Genomic DNA, 15,820 nt, shown 5'->3' with positions numbered 1-15,820 from the left:
CATGCCTATCTTGCCCACCACGTTTACTTTTTTTTTTGGTTATCCACATAAATAAATTAATAAAATCTATAAATTTTATACAATGTAAATAATGATATATATATATATATATATGAATACAATAATGTGCATACATCTATAACACATACATACATCTATATATATAGAAAAAAAAAAAAAAAATTAAAAAGTTTAAAGAACGGGACGGGACGGGACGGGACGGGGCGGATGTTTCTCAAAACTCATACCTACCCTGTAACCCATGATGGGTTTAAAATCTAAATTCATACCCACCCCTACAGTAAATAAACAATTCCCATAGGTAATACCATTAAGGGCAGGACAGAGCAGGGTTCCCATATCCGTACCATTAGGGGCGGGACAGAGCAGGGCTCCAGCGGGACGGTACAAATTGTCATCCTTAACTATACATAGAAATCACACTTTGAAAGGGTCAACAAGCTAGAGCATTGGTGCTGAGGTTTGAAACTAAACTTCTATCTAAGTAGATAGATGGGGCAATTTAGGTGAAATTCTTGTAGATCTAACTTTCGATTCACTCATGAGATTTGGGTAGTCCAGTGGGAACCAGCATGGTTAGGAGGCTCTCTCTGGTTATGGCTCTCTCTAGTTATAATACTTTATACTAATTCACAAATGGGAGAAGAAGTGCAAGACTAGAGAGAGCTGGAGAAAATAATTTTGTTTCAATATTACTAAATATGGCTAAGTGGCCTTATAATGTCTTCTATACATGTGCGATGTCATTTTTATTTGATTGGATAGAAATTTGCATATACATTCATATGAATAATTTGTAATAAACTTGTACTTCATATAATTCAACCTTCTAATTAGCAAGCCGAATCATTAATAGTCTATCAAATTTTCAGCTAGCAAATATATATCATCACTATTATCATCATCCTTGCCTTAAGTCCAAATAAATGGGGTTGGCCAGCTAGTAAATAGTACCTATACTCTAAAACTAGTGGATACTCAAACTATCCAAAATAATAAGTTAAATATTTCAAATATAAGAATTTATTGATTCTATAAATGCAATAATAGAACAAGAAATATAACTACATAAACAAGTAAAAGAGTTGTCTGAAAAATGTAATACTTGTTACAGTAACCATATCAAAGGTTTTGAAATCTGAAGAAAAAATTATGTGACACTCCATTGCTTAAATCCAAATATTATAAAATAAAAATAAGAATAATAAATAAATTCTGAGACACTTCTTAGAATGCCAATATCAGTTCCTTTTCCATACTTTCAAATAGATAGTCTTATTATACATATCTATCTTGGTGATGATTTTCACTAAAGAAGTACATATTGTAGTTTTATGTGTTTCCATTTGAACTCAAATCGCATCACAATATGTTTAATTCATCAGCATAACATTGTCCAAGCAAAAGGGTTCTTGCAGAGCCTTTGGGAAAAAAAAGAGGGGAAAGAGTTATCTTCTCGTCAATCAAATTCAAAATCTGCCAAATTCTAGATTTCAACACAAAATCTAAATTTCTTATTGATTGTTGACAATAAATAAGTCACAGGCTTTAGTTTAAACCATTTTATCTAGGCACAAGTATATTATTTCTTTTTTTTTTTCCCTAAATAACATTATATTACTTCTCTATCTACCCAAAAATAAATAAATAAATAAATAAATCCCCGGAAAAGATAGCAACGACATGTAAATTACCCTTATAATGAGGCCAACACCATCCTAACTCACATCATTTATGCTTCAAAACAAAAAATACTCGATTTCTTTCATTGTAGACTTTGTCCAGCAGGCAAGAAAACTCTGCACTTTTTTTAGAAATCCTTTCAAATATTTCGCCGACAATCTCACTTCCAAAATGTTTGGTGAAAACTCCTTCCATGCCAGCTCTTAGGTGCATTATAAATATATGCGCATCAAACGGGGAATTCGTCTTTGACCTCGGATCCATCATCTGCATTTTCTCAATACTGAAACACCCGTTTTCTTCTACAAGCCTTGAAATTTCCTTGGGGGAGGGACAATACATAGGTATGTTAAATGAATCCACTTCAGCGTCACAGACTAATCCCTATAATAACAGTTTGCATTAAGGGGTTACACTGAAAATATAATGGAAATATGATTTAAATGCAACATAGATTTATCAAAATGTAATGCATAATGTATATTCTATGAGATATAAAATTGTAATATTGGAGAGTTTTGGAGTCAAACTTAATGATCGAGTTGTAATATTTGTTTATCTTAAGTCTTGGTCTTTTGTAGCTATAGAGCAAGTGCCTCTTACTGTTGCATCCATTTAGAACATCATGTAGTACAGGTAAGTGTGTGAGGAACACTTGTGAATATTTTTAAGGTTGGGTACAAGAGCTAAGGTTGGAATTGTCATTCATCACAGTCCAACCGGTTGCACTTTATGTTCGAACGTGTAGCATTTTCTGAGCAAAAATAGCTTTCAGGAAAAATACAACCGGTTGCACTTGATAATCCAACTAGTTGCACTTTCGGACGAGCAACACATCAATTGGTTACACCATCAAGTCCAACCGGTTGCATTATCCCGGAGATGCGAAAAATTAGATTTTGGTAACTTTACAGTTCCCTATTTGTACCCAAACTTGTAGGACAGTCCTTTAAAATCTTTTTCCACTTATTGTAAGGACTTACTACTATATATATATATATATATCAGCTTTCTAAAAATCTAGGGAGAGATGCTGCTGGCTTCAATAGAAAATTAAAGTATTCATGTTTTACTAATCATTGAAGCTTTTTGAGAGATTTTTAAGAGAAATCTGATTGTTTATTTTTGGGAGTACACACTTAAACACAAGAGTGATTAGGAGTGATTAGGGTGATGTTCTACTGATCAATATGGAATATTTAGAGTTTACATCATATTACAATTTGATCAAAGCATCATATTTTCTTACCAACTTCAGAAAATCAATTTTTGAAGAAAATGAGAAGAAGATCATAACTTGAAGGGATCAAGACAGTTGTGGAGTGTTGATTGATCTACCAGCGATCTTTCTACAGAAATCAAGAGTAATCCTGAGGTCGAGAGTTGTAGGACGAAAGAGTCGCAAAGTTAGGGATCGTCAGCAATAGGTTTTTGATAGAGTGAAAGTGTGTGAGCCTAAGTCAGAGTCGATTATACTTTGCTTCATACATGTGGATCTTTTTGTTCTGGACAACATAGTTCACGAGATTTTTCCCACAATGATTGGTCTCTTCTGCCAATCAGGGTTTCCTACCTAAAAATTTGGTGTCATCTCTCAAATTATACTTACTTGTTTTCATTATTCTTGTGATTATGTATGTTTAATTGATCATAATTGTGTGACATTTATTCAATCACAAAAATTGGACAAGTTGACCCATTCGCCCCCTCTAGGTCATTTAGAAAGTTAATCACGACTTAATCAACTCACACCTTCCGCACCGTATAACTCACGTGTTCCTACTGTATTAGTGCAATAAGAGTTATAGTTTTAACAAATTTCTCCATTCTCAAAATTGAATTGAACAAAACCTGTCGTTTTATAAGCTTAATGTGATTGTATCATCAGTAATTTCAAAATCATTAACGAGTTATAAAAAAGAAAATCTCAAAATCATTGAGTTTATTACCAATAACCCCCAACATTGTCTAGAAAAGGTTTCCCCTTTATTTTAGGTCATCCCAAACTACTTCACTTTGGGAAGATGTATTTTAATTAGTAGATATTATTTTTTTCAGAAAATTACAACCTTGTCCTACTTTTGCACCCTTGTGGGGGCAAAAAATACCCACCAACCAAAGTTTGACACCAGTACAAATGAAGTGCCAATCACAACCAACGTGTGTCCAGGTTTGAAACCCAAGTTCTAATTACAAGTTTGGCCCGTACCAAGGGAATGGGCCATTCCACCCCATAGCATCAGTTTAACCCAAATAGGTGAGCTAAACAAGCCATTACGTTTAGAAGGAGACCTTCTCCTAATAAAAGACGGATTCAGTAAGATAAGGAAAGAGATAGAAAGGTAAGAAAGACTTGAACAAGAGATTTGAGTCCGAGAATGACTCAATTAGTGTTTTCCTGTATATAAAGAGTTCAAGACCCTCAATGAAAGGGAAACAGAAAAAAGGGCAAATGTAATGTCCCGGATTTTTTTGAAATTTTATTTTATTTATTTTTTGCCCCTCGTTTTGCATTCCACGGGGGTCTTAAGGTCCGTTTTGGTCATTTTCTTGAGCCGTGGATTTTAAAAGGGTATTTTAATTATTTTAATTCAATTAGAGATGCGAGATTGATTTTAGAATCTTTCAGAAGTCAGGACAATTTTCGAGGGTTCGAGAACCTCTCCCTGTTCTCTTATTTTAAGTGAGGGGCATTGTAGACATTTTACACATGTATATATCTATATTTCTACATTAGAGGAGATATTTTGGGGATCTTGTTGGCATTGAAATAGAAGTGCAAGGGCAAGATGGTAATTGGACCATAAGTAACCATAGGATGTTGACACTTGGCAAATGGAGGGCCATACAAGCTTTGGAAGACATGGCAGCCCCCCCCCCCCCCCCCCTCTTTCTTCTCATTCTTGGCTCCTTCCTCTCTCTCTCTAAGTTTTCTATTTATCTTTCTATATCTATCTATAGACCATATACACCAATGTTTAAAATTTAGATTTGGGAGGTTTAAAGTGAGAATTTGAGGAAAAGCAAGAAGGGAGAATTGGTCTATACATTAAGGGCTTTCTTTTGTGACCATTATTGCTAGGGCTTATAGGGATTTCAAATTTGGGGTTATAAATAGGGCTTGTTTAGCTAGCCAAGGGCATATTTAGGTACACACAATTAAGGTAGGGATTCCTAATATTCTATACTTTGCCTTTTGTTGAGTAATCTTCCATTGATTCTTTACTTGGCTATATTGAATGCATGGTTATGAATGGAATGAAATAACTTTCCAAAAAAAAAAAAGTTATGAATGAAATGATAATTGAAGAAGATGTGATGAAAGCATGCTATCAATGATGTATAAAATGTTTTCATTCCTTGCTAATGAAGTGTTGTTATTGAATAATTGAAGAATTGTTTAATTGTGCCAAGGTGCTAGCATGATTTTGTTGATATGATTTACATGGGAAGCATGTTTTTTATTGAAGTATTGAGAATGCTATATTTGTGCTTAAATTGTAAGGAATGCCATGCTTGTGCTTGAATTCTAGAGAATGCTATGCTTATGCTATGGTTATCAAAGATATGAAATTGAAAGTTATTAGATTCAATTAAATCATATGCATGTCATGGCGGGAAAGATGTAATTAGAGGGATATTAGGCCATCTTAGAATGGTGAGGAAATTGAATAAGATTTGACAAGCTAACCATCGTAGGATGGGCATAAAAGAGAAAAATTTATAAATGGACCGGGTATTGTGAACCCAGTGCTAACTCGACCTAGTGGAGGCGCGGTCCGGTGTAGGACGTGAAAAAGTTGATACTAGGTTCCAAAAGGTCAAGTGTCTAAGGATAGTGTCAATCCTAGCTCAGGAAAGTTGGTTAGTGTAGGTGGGAATTAGGGCCGATAAAGACCAAGTTTTGGAGTCGGTTAAGACAAAGGTTGGCAAAATATGGGAAATTGCATTGCATTCTATGCATACTTGTATTAAAATGCCTAAACACCATTATTGAGATTGATTTGTAAATTAGATGTTATGAAATCCCCAAGTATGATCCCGACTTTCTTTTATACCAGATGAGTCCAAAGTTGGTGCCTTAGGCATCTTTTACTGAACCTCCTCCGTGCTTACCCCTTCCTTCAAAAAAATTTCAGTCATGATGGTGACGTGGTTGATGACAAACCCTCATATGTGTAGTTAGGGTTGACAGAAGCTTACTTTTATTATTTTTGTATCAAATGTATAGTTGATGTAAATCCTTGTAAAGCATTGTAATTGTGACTAGAAGGGTCTAAACTTGTATCTTTATTCCATTGGACTATGTTTTAATGTAAATGATGTAACTCAAAGGTTTAAATGGATTTCTTGCTTACATTTTCCATACTTATGCATGTTGATTATATAAGTATCTAAATTGATGAGTTATGTTGTCAAATGCATGCTAGTGAGTTGGGACAGGGGCAAGGAGGTCAAAAATGACCAACGAATGTCTTGGAATGGAGTCGGAAACAAGGACGGGACAAGAAAGGACAATGAGCCCATTTTTATTGTAGGTCGAGCACTCTAAGTAGGTAGACGAGCGCTCATCTAGCAAGGCCTGCACGCAGGGAGGGGCTGGGGTGCCCTACGAGCGCTTGTAGGGCACTGAATGAGTGCTTGTAATTAGGGGTTAGGTATTATTTTTTTTAGGTCTTTCTGAGGGCTTGAAAACTCCTCATATGGGTGCTACAAGGTATTTGAAAGGTTGGGATTCCTACGGCCCCACCGGGAAATGAGCAGAGTGGCCAAAAATGACATTCTTACCCTTTTTAGCCCTAAATGGGGCAACCTTGAACCAATTCATTTTCCTTCAATTCTAATTGACCCTAAGTGACCACACATGGCCTAGAAGACAATTATAAGGTCCCCAATGCAATGAATGATCCAAAAAGACCGATTTACCCTTGTAACCCTAAGTGACTTGAATGGTGATCGATGTCGGTTCCTTTATTTGTAAGCATTCTAAAGTGATTAAAAATGACTTCTAATACTTCATTTAGATTTTGAATGCTAGGTGCGGGTCATATAGACTATTTTACACTTAGTGTTCTCGGGTTAGGTCGGGTCAGGTCATGACCCGGTTAACGATTCGGACCCTCGGGTTTGGGCCGTTACAGATTTAGTATTAGAGCGTGATTCGAAAACCTTTTGGACAATGCATAGTGCTTACTAAGATGGGGTAGAAGTTTGACTTGCATTAAATAGATGTTTTGTGCTTAAAAGTTTATGATTTTAAGAGGCATGCTAACTTATTAAGTGCTTTGGTATTTAAATGCCGGTATATGTTAAATGCATGTCTATGTGAATGAAAGGATGACTTGATTCATGAAAATAATTAGTCATTTAAAGAATGATCTTTGAACTACGCGTTTATATGTTAAGTTGTTTATTAATGACAAAAGTATGTTATTTGTGATTAAATAGCAAGTAGTGAGCATACTTTATTCAAGCATGTTATGCATGGGAAGATAGTGAAGATTAAAGTGATGTTTAATTTCACATGATGATTTAATGATTCCGGAATTTAATTAAATGTGATAGGACACGATTATGTCAAGTTGTATGTTCCTGTAATGGTATGCAGACATGTGTGTATAGACATATATATATATACATATATGCGGTTGAGCATTTGGTATACACTACAATGGTAGGGTGCTTGATGGTATGTAACTTACTGTGTGGGCTATGATTTGAGTACACAGGGAGCTCGGTCGCTCCAAGGGTTGTTTGGGGTGCTAGTTCTTATTGAACGAATGGCGTGGGTTTCTTGCTCGTGGATTGAGCTATTGAGTGCGTGGTTATTCCAGTATTCTCATTGTTTTCATAGTGTGATGTTTGGGGCATGACTTTAGAATGATTAAATATCACATAGTGCGGTGTCCAGGTTGATGTGTGTGAACTTCATGTGTTAGCGTATAGGGTCTTATGACCGTGGAGGTCAGGCATACAACATTGGATCTTCAAAAGGGACGTGTGATTTTAAGAATTCAGTGTTTGTGAATTAGGCCACGATTTGTGGTAAGTATAATAGAGATTAGGAGAGTTGGGAGTATGGCATAGGGATGTTTGTTTCGGGTACTTTAGTACGATCTAATGAGACGCATTGGCTATAGTTAGTAGGAGGAATTGTTAGATCCTAGTAGGTATAGATTGACCTAAGTGTTGTATGGGATTATGCCAGTGCCAGGTAACTGACTAGTTGATAAAACTCGTTTAGTGGTCTTGTAAGAGTTTATTCTAGAGATTGATTAGTTAAAGGGTGGTTTTCATTTTGGAAAGCTACAGGGATGTGTTAAGGATGTTTTAACTCTTGGTGAGTTGATTGTATAGCGCGATTGTCTAAAGAGTCTTGAGGTTATGTGTAGTGATCAGTTTTAGTTGGGCGATGCGAAATTGCATAAGATAGTTAGTATGTGGTTGTTGAAACGTCCGGTTGTTTACAAGTGAGGTAAGGGATGGTAGGTACTATGTTACTATGTAAATCATGTTTTAGAATTTAAAAATTGTGAACAGGAGTCGTATTCCAGATGTGTTTAGAGTATCGGAAGGTAGTACTAGTGGTTGAGGATCCAAAGGGATAGATTATTGAATTAAGTGATTTCGGGCGAGTATGACCTCGTAGGTTTAGCAGGTGGCCCCATTTGATCTTTTGTCGGGGCCAATAGTGTTCTAAGGAACGGTAAGGAGAAAATGTAATGGTGTTGACACTAGGGCGTGAGGTTTCTTCGACTGGGTACTTAGGTTGCCTTGTGAAGAATAGTTCGGGTAACCAGTTATGTATTAGCAGCTGATTATTACTGTAGTTGGTTTTGAGGGGACGGTTAAGTGTTGAGCGCTCTGGCTACTGTGCCCATTTCTCTTTTTGGGATTTGTCGGCATGGCGTTGTCACATATGTATTCTTTTTCTCGTGACGGGTTAATGGTCACTGTGGAGAATGTCGAGGGTAATATATATATACTCTCGCATTATGTTTATATCATCTTAGTGATGCTAAAGGGAAAATAATCTAGTGAAAGCTCATTAATTTGAGTTATCATTCGGAAAGAATGGGGATAGAGGTGATAAAACGTAAGGTTCTTATGTTGTGTAGAAGGACGGTTGAGAATATAATTCGAATTTTTGGCTAAATTAAGTGGTTGCTTGCTGGCCATAGTCAAGCATGAGGTTAGTTATGTGTCAGTTGGGACGATGGTGGACTATTTCATTTTTTAGAGCCACAAAGGGCGGTATTACCATATAGGCACGTCATTCTTCTGATGGGTCAGTGGGTTGCTATAACTAAAGTCACAAGACTTATGTACGCAGTGTTCATGGTTTTATCATCTGGGAGGTCGAGATGAAAAAAATGTCGAGGTGTCATTTTATGGCACAGAGGTTACCATTTAGGGAAGATTGTTTCTACGTAGAACAGGATGCAGTGTCCGGTAGGTAGTGATCGTCCTTAGTGTTAAAGTGTTGCGAACATTAATGATCTTGTTTGGTAGTCTCGTTGCGAACGGTATTCTAGCACTTGGCGTGCAGATGTTGCGTATCAGATTTGTTTTGTCTAGCATCTGTATTACGGTATTGCGTATGCGAGGTTTCGGTGTTGAGATTCCTAGGTGTTTTCCAATAGGCATTGACAGTGCGAGATGGTTGATTACTAGCGAGATCACCTAGATTTAAGTCCGTAGTTTCATACGGGTATCATATTTGGTTCTCCTCATTATGTGTGACAGGGTATTAGGTATGCCCGGATTCAGTTGTCAATCAATTATAAGAGCGAGATTTGTTAGCCTTTTTGTTTGCTCTGGTCCTGACAAGGACATTGACGGTACAAGTGTCGTTTCTCCATTTAGGAGTTGTGCACGGCCACATATGAGCGGGTCTATAGAAGTTTATCTCTATTGTATGAGGTATCCGATAAAAGTTGGATTTGACTTACTTCCACGAAGGGAGGCGAAGTCTCTAGGTTTAATAGTGTCTGATTTAAGGATGGTTTTAACCGGTAGGGTGTGAGGCATGAGTTGTAGAGTTATGATTGTATGCTTCTGTTGTCTATTGCTAACGGTGATGGCTAGGAGATGTGTCATGAATGGTAAGTTCGAGGATGATGAAGCGATGTGATGTGGGTCGTGTACCCGGATGCATTCATAGAAGTTTGGTTTATGGAGTACTTTGAGGACAGGTGTCGATATAGTCTTAGGACTATGTAATTGGAGGTGTGAATGTAGGATTCTCTTGAGGAGTATTTATGATGATTGATTTTGGGTTTGAGATTCCAGGCATGAGATAGTCTTATGAGGTGTTTTGATGAGGTAAGTGTTGGATCGAATGATGTCATGGAGTTTTTCTTTAGTATGGGTTGTTAGGAGTGGACCAAAAGGCTTTTACGTATGGTCGATGAGTGTGGTAATTGGTATTGGGTTGTTTTTAACTCGTTGTGAGTTATATGATTAAGGTATGATTGAAATTTTTAGGGTAAGATATAGGACAGTATAGCTATTGAGGTTACTTAGAGTGATGAATGGATCATGAGTGAATCTCATGGTTGTCTTGTGGTTGTGTGAGACTGTATTTCAGGTTTGGACATGACAACGGGAACGATATTAGTGTTAAGGTCGGATTGATGATGAGAGTGGCCTGGACGACCATTTTTCCTGAATCAGTCCCTCTTTAACACGATGTCGGGTCAAAGGTTAACAATTATTCTAAACGATTAGTGACAATGAGAGCGTGGTGTGGCATGTTATGTAAGTGTAAGTGTGATGATATGAATTTGGTCTGAAATAGACTTTTAATTAGTGACAATATTTTTTATAGATTCATGTTAATTGTCTCAGATGACGAGGTACTTTAGACGGGACTACGTGTCCAATGAAGTTGATGGATCAATCATTTGATTATTTAGATTATGTTTTGGGGATTTGTATCCTGAGTACGTGATAGTACATTTTGTGGTTTGTGTGACTCATGCTTACGTTATCATTGAAAGATTTTATGTTTACCCATTTTGAGAGATGTTAAAGATAATGAAACTAGAGGTTGCGATTGTTAATCGCTTGTACGGTTATGTGATGGTGTAACTACACATTAAGTAGTATAGGAGTGGTTGTCGGGAATGTGTCGACCGGTATTTGGGACTTGATAGGTAGTAGTCGGGATTCCTTTGTCTCGAGTTTCATGTATCCATTAAAGGATGAGTTGAGGTTGGATGTCGTTAGTCTAGCGACCATTTCTTTGTGGTCTAGCGACTGTTTCTTTGTGGGCCTCGGAGCCTTGTGTAGATGTGTAGGGTGTGTTGGTGGTAGGGTGTCGTGTGATGAGTACCCACATAGGGTGGTGAACATTGTGTTGTCGAGGGCAATGGTGTGTGATTACCTATTAACATCTGGTGTCACAGGCAATAAGGTTGTGAGCTCATTATCCTTGCAAGTTTTATGAGGTGTTCTCCGAGAAAGGGAACGGTTGTAGGCCTCTTTCTTAAGGTGGGTAGATTTTGAGGATGAAATCTCTTTAAGAAGGGCAGATTGTAATGTCCTAGAATTTTTTGGATTTTTTTGAATTTTTATTTTATTTCTTTTTTGAGCCTCGTTTTATGTGTCACGCAAGCCGTTTTGGTCAATTAGAGGCGACGAAATTGATTTTAGAATCTTTCGAGAGTCGGGACGATTTTTGGGCTCGGGTTCTCTCATTTTAAGTGGGGGCATTTTAGATATTTTACACATATACATATATTTATATCTCTACATTAGAGGAGATATTTTGGGGATCTTGTTGGAATTGAAATAGAAGTGCAAGGGTAAGATGGTAATTGGACCATAAGTAAGTAACCATATAATGTTGACACTTGGCAAGAAGAGGGCCACATAAGATTTGGAAGACTTGGCAACCCCCCCCCCCCCCCCCACTTTCTTCTCATTCTCGGCTCCTTCCTCTCTCTCTCTAAGTTTTTTATTTCTCTCTTTATATCTATCTATATACTATATACCACAAACATCAATTTTAAATTTTAGATTTAGGAGGTTTAAAGTGAGAATTTGAGGAAGAGCAAGAAGGGAGAATTGATCTATACATCTAGGGCCTTCTTTTGAGACCATTATTTCTAGGGATTGGAGGGATTTCAAATTTGGGGTTAGCTTTAGGGCTTGTTTGGCTAGCTAAGGACTTATGTTAGGTGCATACAATTGAGGTAGGGATTCCTAATGTTCTATACTTTACCTTTTGTTGAGTAATCTTCCATTGATTCTTTACTTGGCTATATTGAATGCAAGGTTATGAATGAAATGATAATTGATGAAGATGTGATGAAAGCATGCTAGCATTGATGTATAAGATGTTTCCTTTCCTTGCTAATGAAGTGTTGTTATTGAATAATTGAAGAATTGTTTAATTGTGCCAAGGTGCTAGGATGATTTTGTTGATATGATTTACATGGGAAGTGCATGTTATTGAAGTATTGAGAATGCTATACATGTGCTTAAATGGTAAAGAATGCCATGCTTGTGCATGAATTATAGAAAATGTTATGCTTATGCCATGATCATCAAAGTTATGAAATTGAAAGTTAATTGGATGCAATTGAATCATAAGCATGACATGGTGGGAAATATGTAATGAGAGGGATATTAGGCCATCTTAGAATGGTGAGGAAATTGAATAACATTTGACAAGCTAGCCATCTTAGGATGGGCGAAAAAGAGGAAATTTTAGAAATGGATCGGGTATTACAAGCCCCGTGCTAAATCGACCTAGAGGGGGCGCGGTCCAGTGTAGGACATGAAAAAGTTTATTCTTGGCCCCAAAAGGCCAAGAAGCCAGGGATACTATCAATCCCACCTCAGCGTAGATGGGGATTGAGGCCGGTAAAGGCCAAGTTTGGAGTCGATTAAGACTAAGGTTGGAAAAATATAGGACATTGCATTGCATTCTATGCATCCTTATATTGAAATCCCTAAACACCATTGTTGAGATTGATTTGTAAATTAGATGTTATGAAATCCCCAAGTATGATCCTAACTTTCTTTTCTCTCGTATGTGTGATGTGTGGCTCAAGGGAGTCCAAAATAGGCGACTTAGACATCTTCTACTGAGTTTCTGTGCTCACCCCTTCCTTTAACATTTTTTAAGGTCATGACGGCTACGTAGTTGATGACAAACCCTCATATGCGTAGTTAGGGTTGACAGAAGCTTACTTTTATTATTTTTGTATCAAATGTATAGTTGATGTAAATCCTTGTAAAGCATTGAAATTGTGACTGGAAGGGTCTAAACTTGTATCTTTATTCCATCGGACTATGTTTTAATGTAAATGATGTAACACAAAGGTTTTAAATGGATGCATTGCTTTCATTTTCTATATATATGCATGTTTGATTATATAAGTATTTAAATTGATGAGTTATGTTGTCAAATGCATGTTAGTGAGTTGGGACAGGGGCAAAGAAGTAAAAAAATGATCAAGGAATGTCTGGGAATAGAATCAGAAACAAGGACAGGACAAGAAAGGGCAAGGAGCCTATTTTTAGGGCAGGTCAAGTGCTCAAAGTAGGCAGATGAGCGCTCGTCTGGCACGGCCTGCTCGTGCAGGGAGGGACAAGGGTACCCTACGAGCGCTCGTAGGGCACTGGGCGAGTGCTCATAATTAAGGGTTAGGTACTATTTTTTTGAGGTGTTTACGATGGCTCTGAAACTCCTCATATGGGTCCTACATGGTATTTTAGAGGTTGAGATTCCCATGGCCCCGCCAGAAAACGAGCGGAGTGGCTGGATATGAAATTCTTACCTTTTTTAGCCTTAAAACAAGCGACCTTGAACTAATTCATTTTTCTTCAATTCTAATTGACCGTAAGTGACTACACATGGCCTAAAAGACAATTATAAAGTCCCCAATGCAATGAACAGTCCAAAAAGACCAATTTACCCTTGTAATCCTAAGTGACCCGAATGGTGATCGATGTCGGTTCCTTCAGATTAGAAATGACTTCTAAGACTTCATTTAGACATCCAATGCCAGGTATGGGTCATATAGACCATTTTACCCTTGGTGTTCTCAGGTTGGGTCAGGTCGGGTCGAGACCCGGGTTTGGGTCGTTATAAGAAAGCCCCCAAATAAAAGAGAGATTATTGACCTTGAATCTAAGGCTTTTAATGATCATAATTCATTAATAATGTTCTATGCGTACTAATGTCTACCTTGAGCAAAATTACAGATCTAAGCTTTAATCAAGACAAACCATTACACAGAAAAGCAAAAATGAAGAAGCATCATGAAGGCATGAGAAAAGGTCAAAGGAATCAAGATTTAAAGACTAGTCATCAACATCTCATTAAATGGGGTTAGCTAGGATGGTGAGCTTTCTAGGAAACTTTGTTAAAGTATATACGAATATCTTGATGCTCTCACTCTCAAAATCATGCATAGAAACTCATTCATTAAGGTTAAGGATCATTGGACCAAGTTTAAACATCATCAAAACATGTTCCTAAAATATAAGTTCCATTTTGGTCGACCGAAATGGAAGGACACATTGAATCAGTCGACCGATGTAAACAAGGAGCTTGGAATCAAGCCTCAAGCTATTTCGGTCTACCGAAATAGAGCACCAAATTAGTTCGGTCTACCGAAATAAATTCATGAAATTTAACCTCTAATTGTTTCGGACGTCCAATTCTCATAGAATGTTTAGAAATAATGGAGAGAGGTGTTTCAGACGACTGAAACTAATGAAAATTTGCATCAGTAGTGTTTCGGTCGACCGAAACAAAAGGAAGAATCCTTCGGTCTACCGAAATAAGTATGATGGCCAACCTCAAATAGCTTCAGTCAATCGAACCTCAAGAGTGTTTTATTTTGGACTACCGAACCAGCGAGAATTCAAATTTTGAACGGCCATATTTCCTCGAAGTGTGTGTCCAACAACTAGAATTCATATTAGATACATCTGAAAGTCTATATAATAGCTTGTGGTCTTCATAAAAAGGGATTGCATTCATTGAGAAACATATCCTTGCAATCTTATAATCTTTTTATCATCATACACATACTTCACATCTTCAAAGAGTATTGAGCTTCAATTTATTCATACATACTCTAGAGTGAGCTGAATCTTGTACTTTAGATCTAAGAAAGATCATCTTGTACTTCAACAATCTTATTCAAATCTTGTAAGGGCTAGTGTGGCCCAAGGAAGACTAAGAGAAGGTGTTTCTCTTAGCACTTAGAAGCGAGGAAGAGCTTCTTGTAAAAGGTTTGCTCTCTACCCGCAAAGAGAAACTATAGTGAATTGGGAAGTCTCAAGAGGGGTCTTGAGCCTCAATTTATTCATACATACTCTAGAGTGAGTTAAATCTTATACTTTAGATCTAATCTTGTAAAGGCTGGTATGGCCCAAGGAAGACTAAGAAAAGGTGTTTCTCTTAGCACTTAGAAGCGAGGAAGAGCTTCTTGTAAAAGGTTTGCTCTCCACCCGCAAGGAGAAGCCATAGTGAATTGGAAAGTCTCAAGAGGGGTCTTGAGCCGAGGAGTAGGAGTTTCCGAACCTCGCTAAAATTGCTGTGTACATGTTTGCAATTTCTATCTCTATCTCTTATATTTATTGCCTCATGTTTGGTTGATAAATTTGTTGAAAAATAGTGTCCATTGAAGCTTAAAATTCATTTTGCTTTATTCAACAATTGACTAAGAAGTTAAGCCTAGTACTAGCTGTTTAAATCAAAAAGAAAAATTGACCTTAGTTTGCTTACACTCTATTCGCCCCCCTGCTCTAAAGTTTATACTTGGCAACATATACTATTCTCCATATCATAACTAAGTTTTGACCTGATTCCCAATAAAAGGGATATGTAGGCAACCTAAGTAATACTAGGTTCAGTCCCTAATCTAAAGATCATCTAATTCATCTCTGAGTAATTCCTAATAATGTATTGAATGTTATTTTATAAAATTCTCTGAGTTTCTATTAAGTGTTCATGGATAAAATTTTTCGTTTGAGCTTATCCAGAGATTTTATGCACCTACAGCCCTAAAGACAAACAAGTCTTAAAAAAAATATAGCACAAAGAAGTCCTACTTTTGAAGTCTATTTCCAAACAGTTCTATAAAAACTA

General features: G+C 37.0%; 1 pseudogene; it reads right to left on the bottom strand.

The window, feature by feature from the left end:
• Nucleotides 1–1,552: 1,552 nt before the first annotated feature.
• LOC132300324 (loganic acid O-methyltransferase-like) overlaps nucleotides 1,553–15,820 on the bottom strand; it is a 33,110-nt pseudogene continuing 18,842 nt past the window's right edge.

This window comes from Cornus florida, unplaced genomic scaffold (assembly GCF_030987335.1).
Source record: "Cornus florida cultivar Cherokee Brave unplaced genomic scaffold, ASM3098733v1 CherokeeBrave_3.0.0_Hap2_Chr03, whole genome shotgun sequence".
Taxonomy (NCBI): Eukaryota; Viridiplantae; Streptophyta; class Magnoliopsida; order Cornales; family Cornaceae; genus Cornus; species Cornus florida.
The sequence above is the reverse complement of the archived record's forward strand: the minus strand, read 5'-3'. Positions and strand labels throughout refer to the sequence as shown.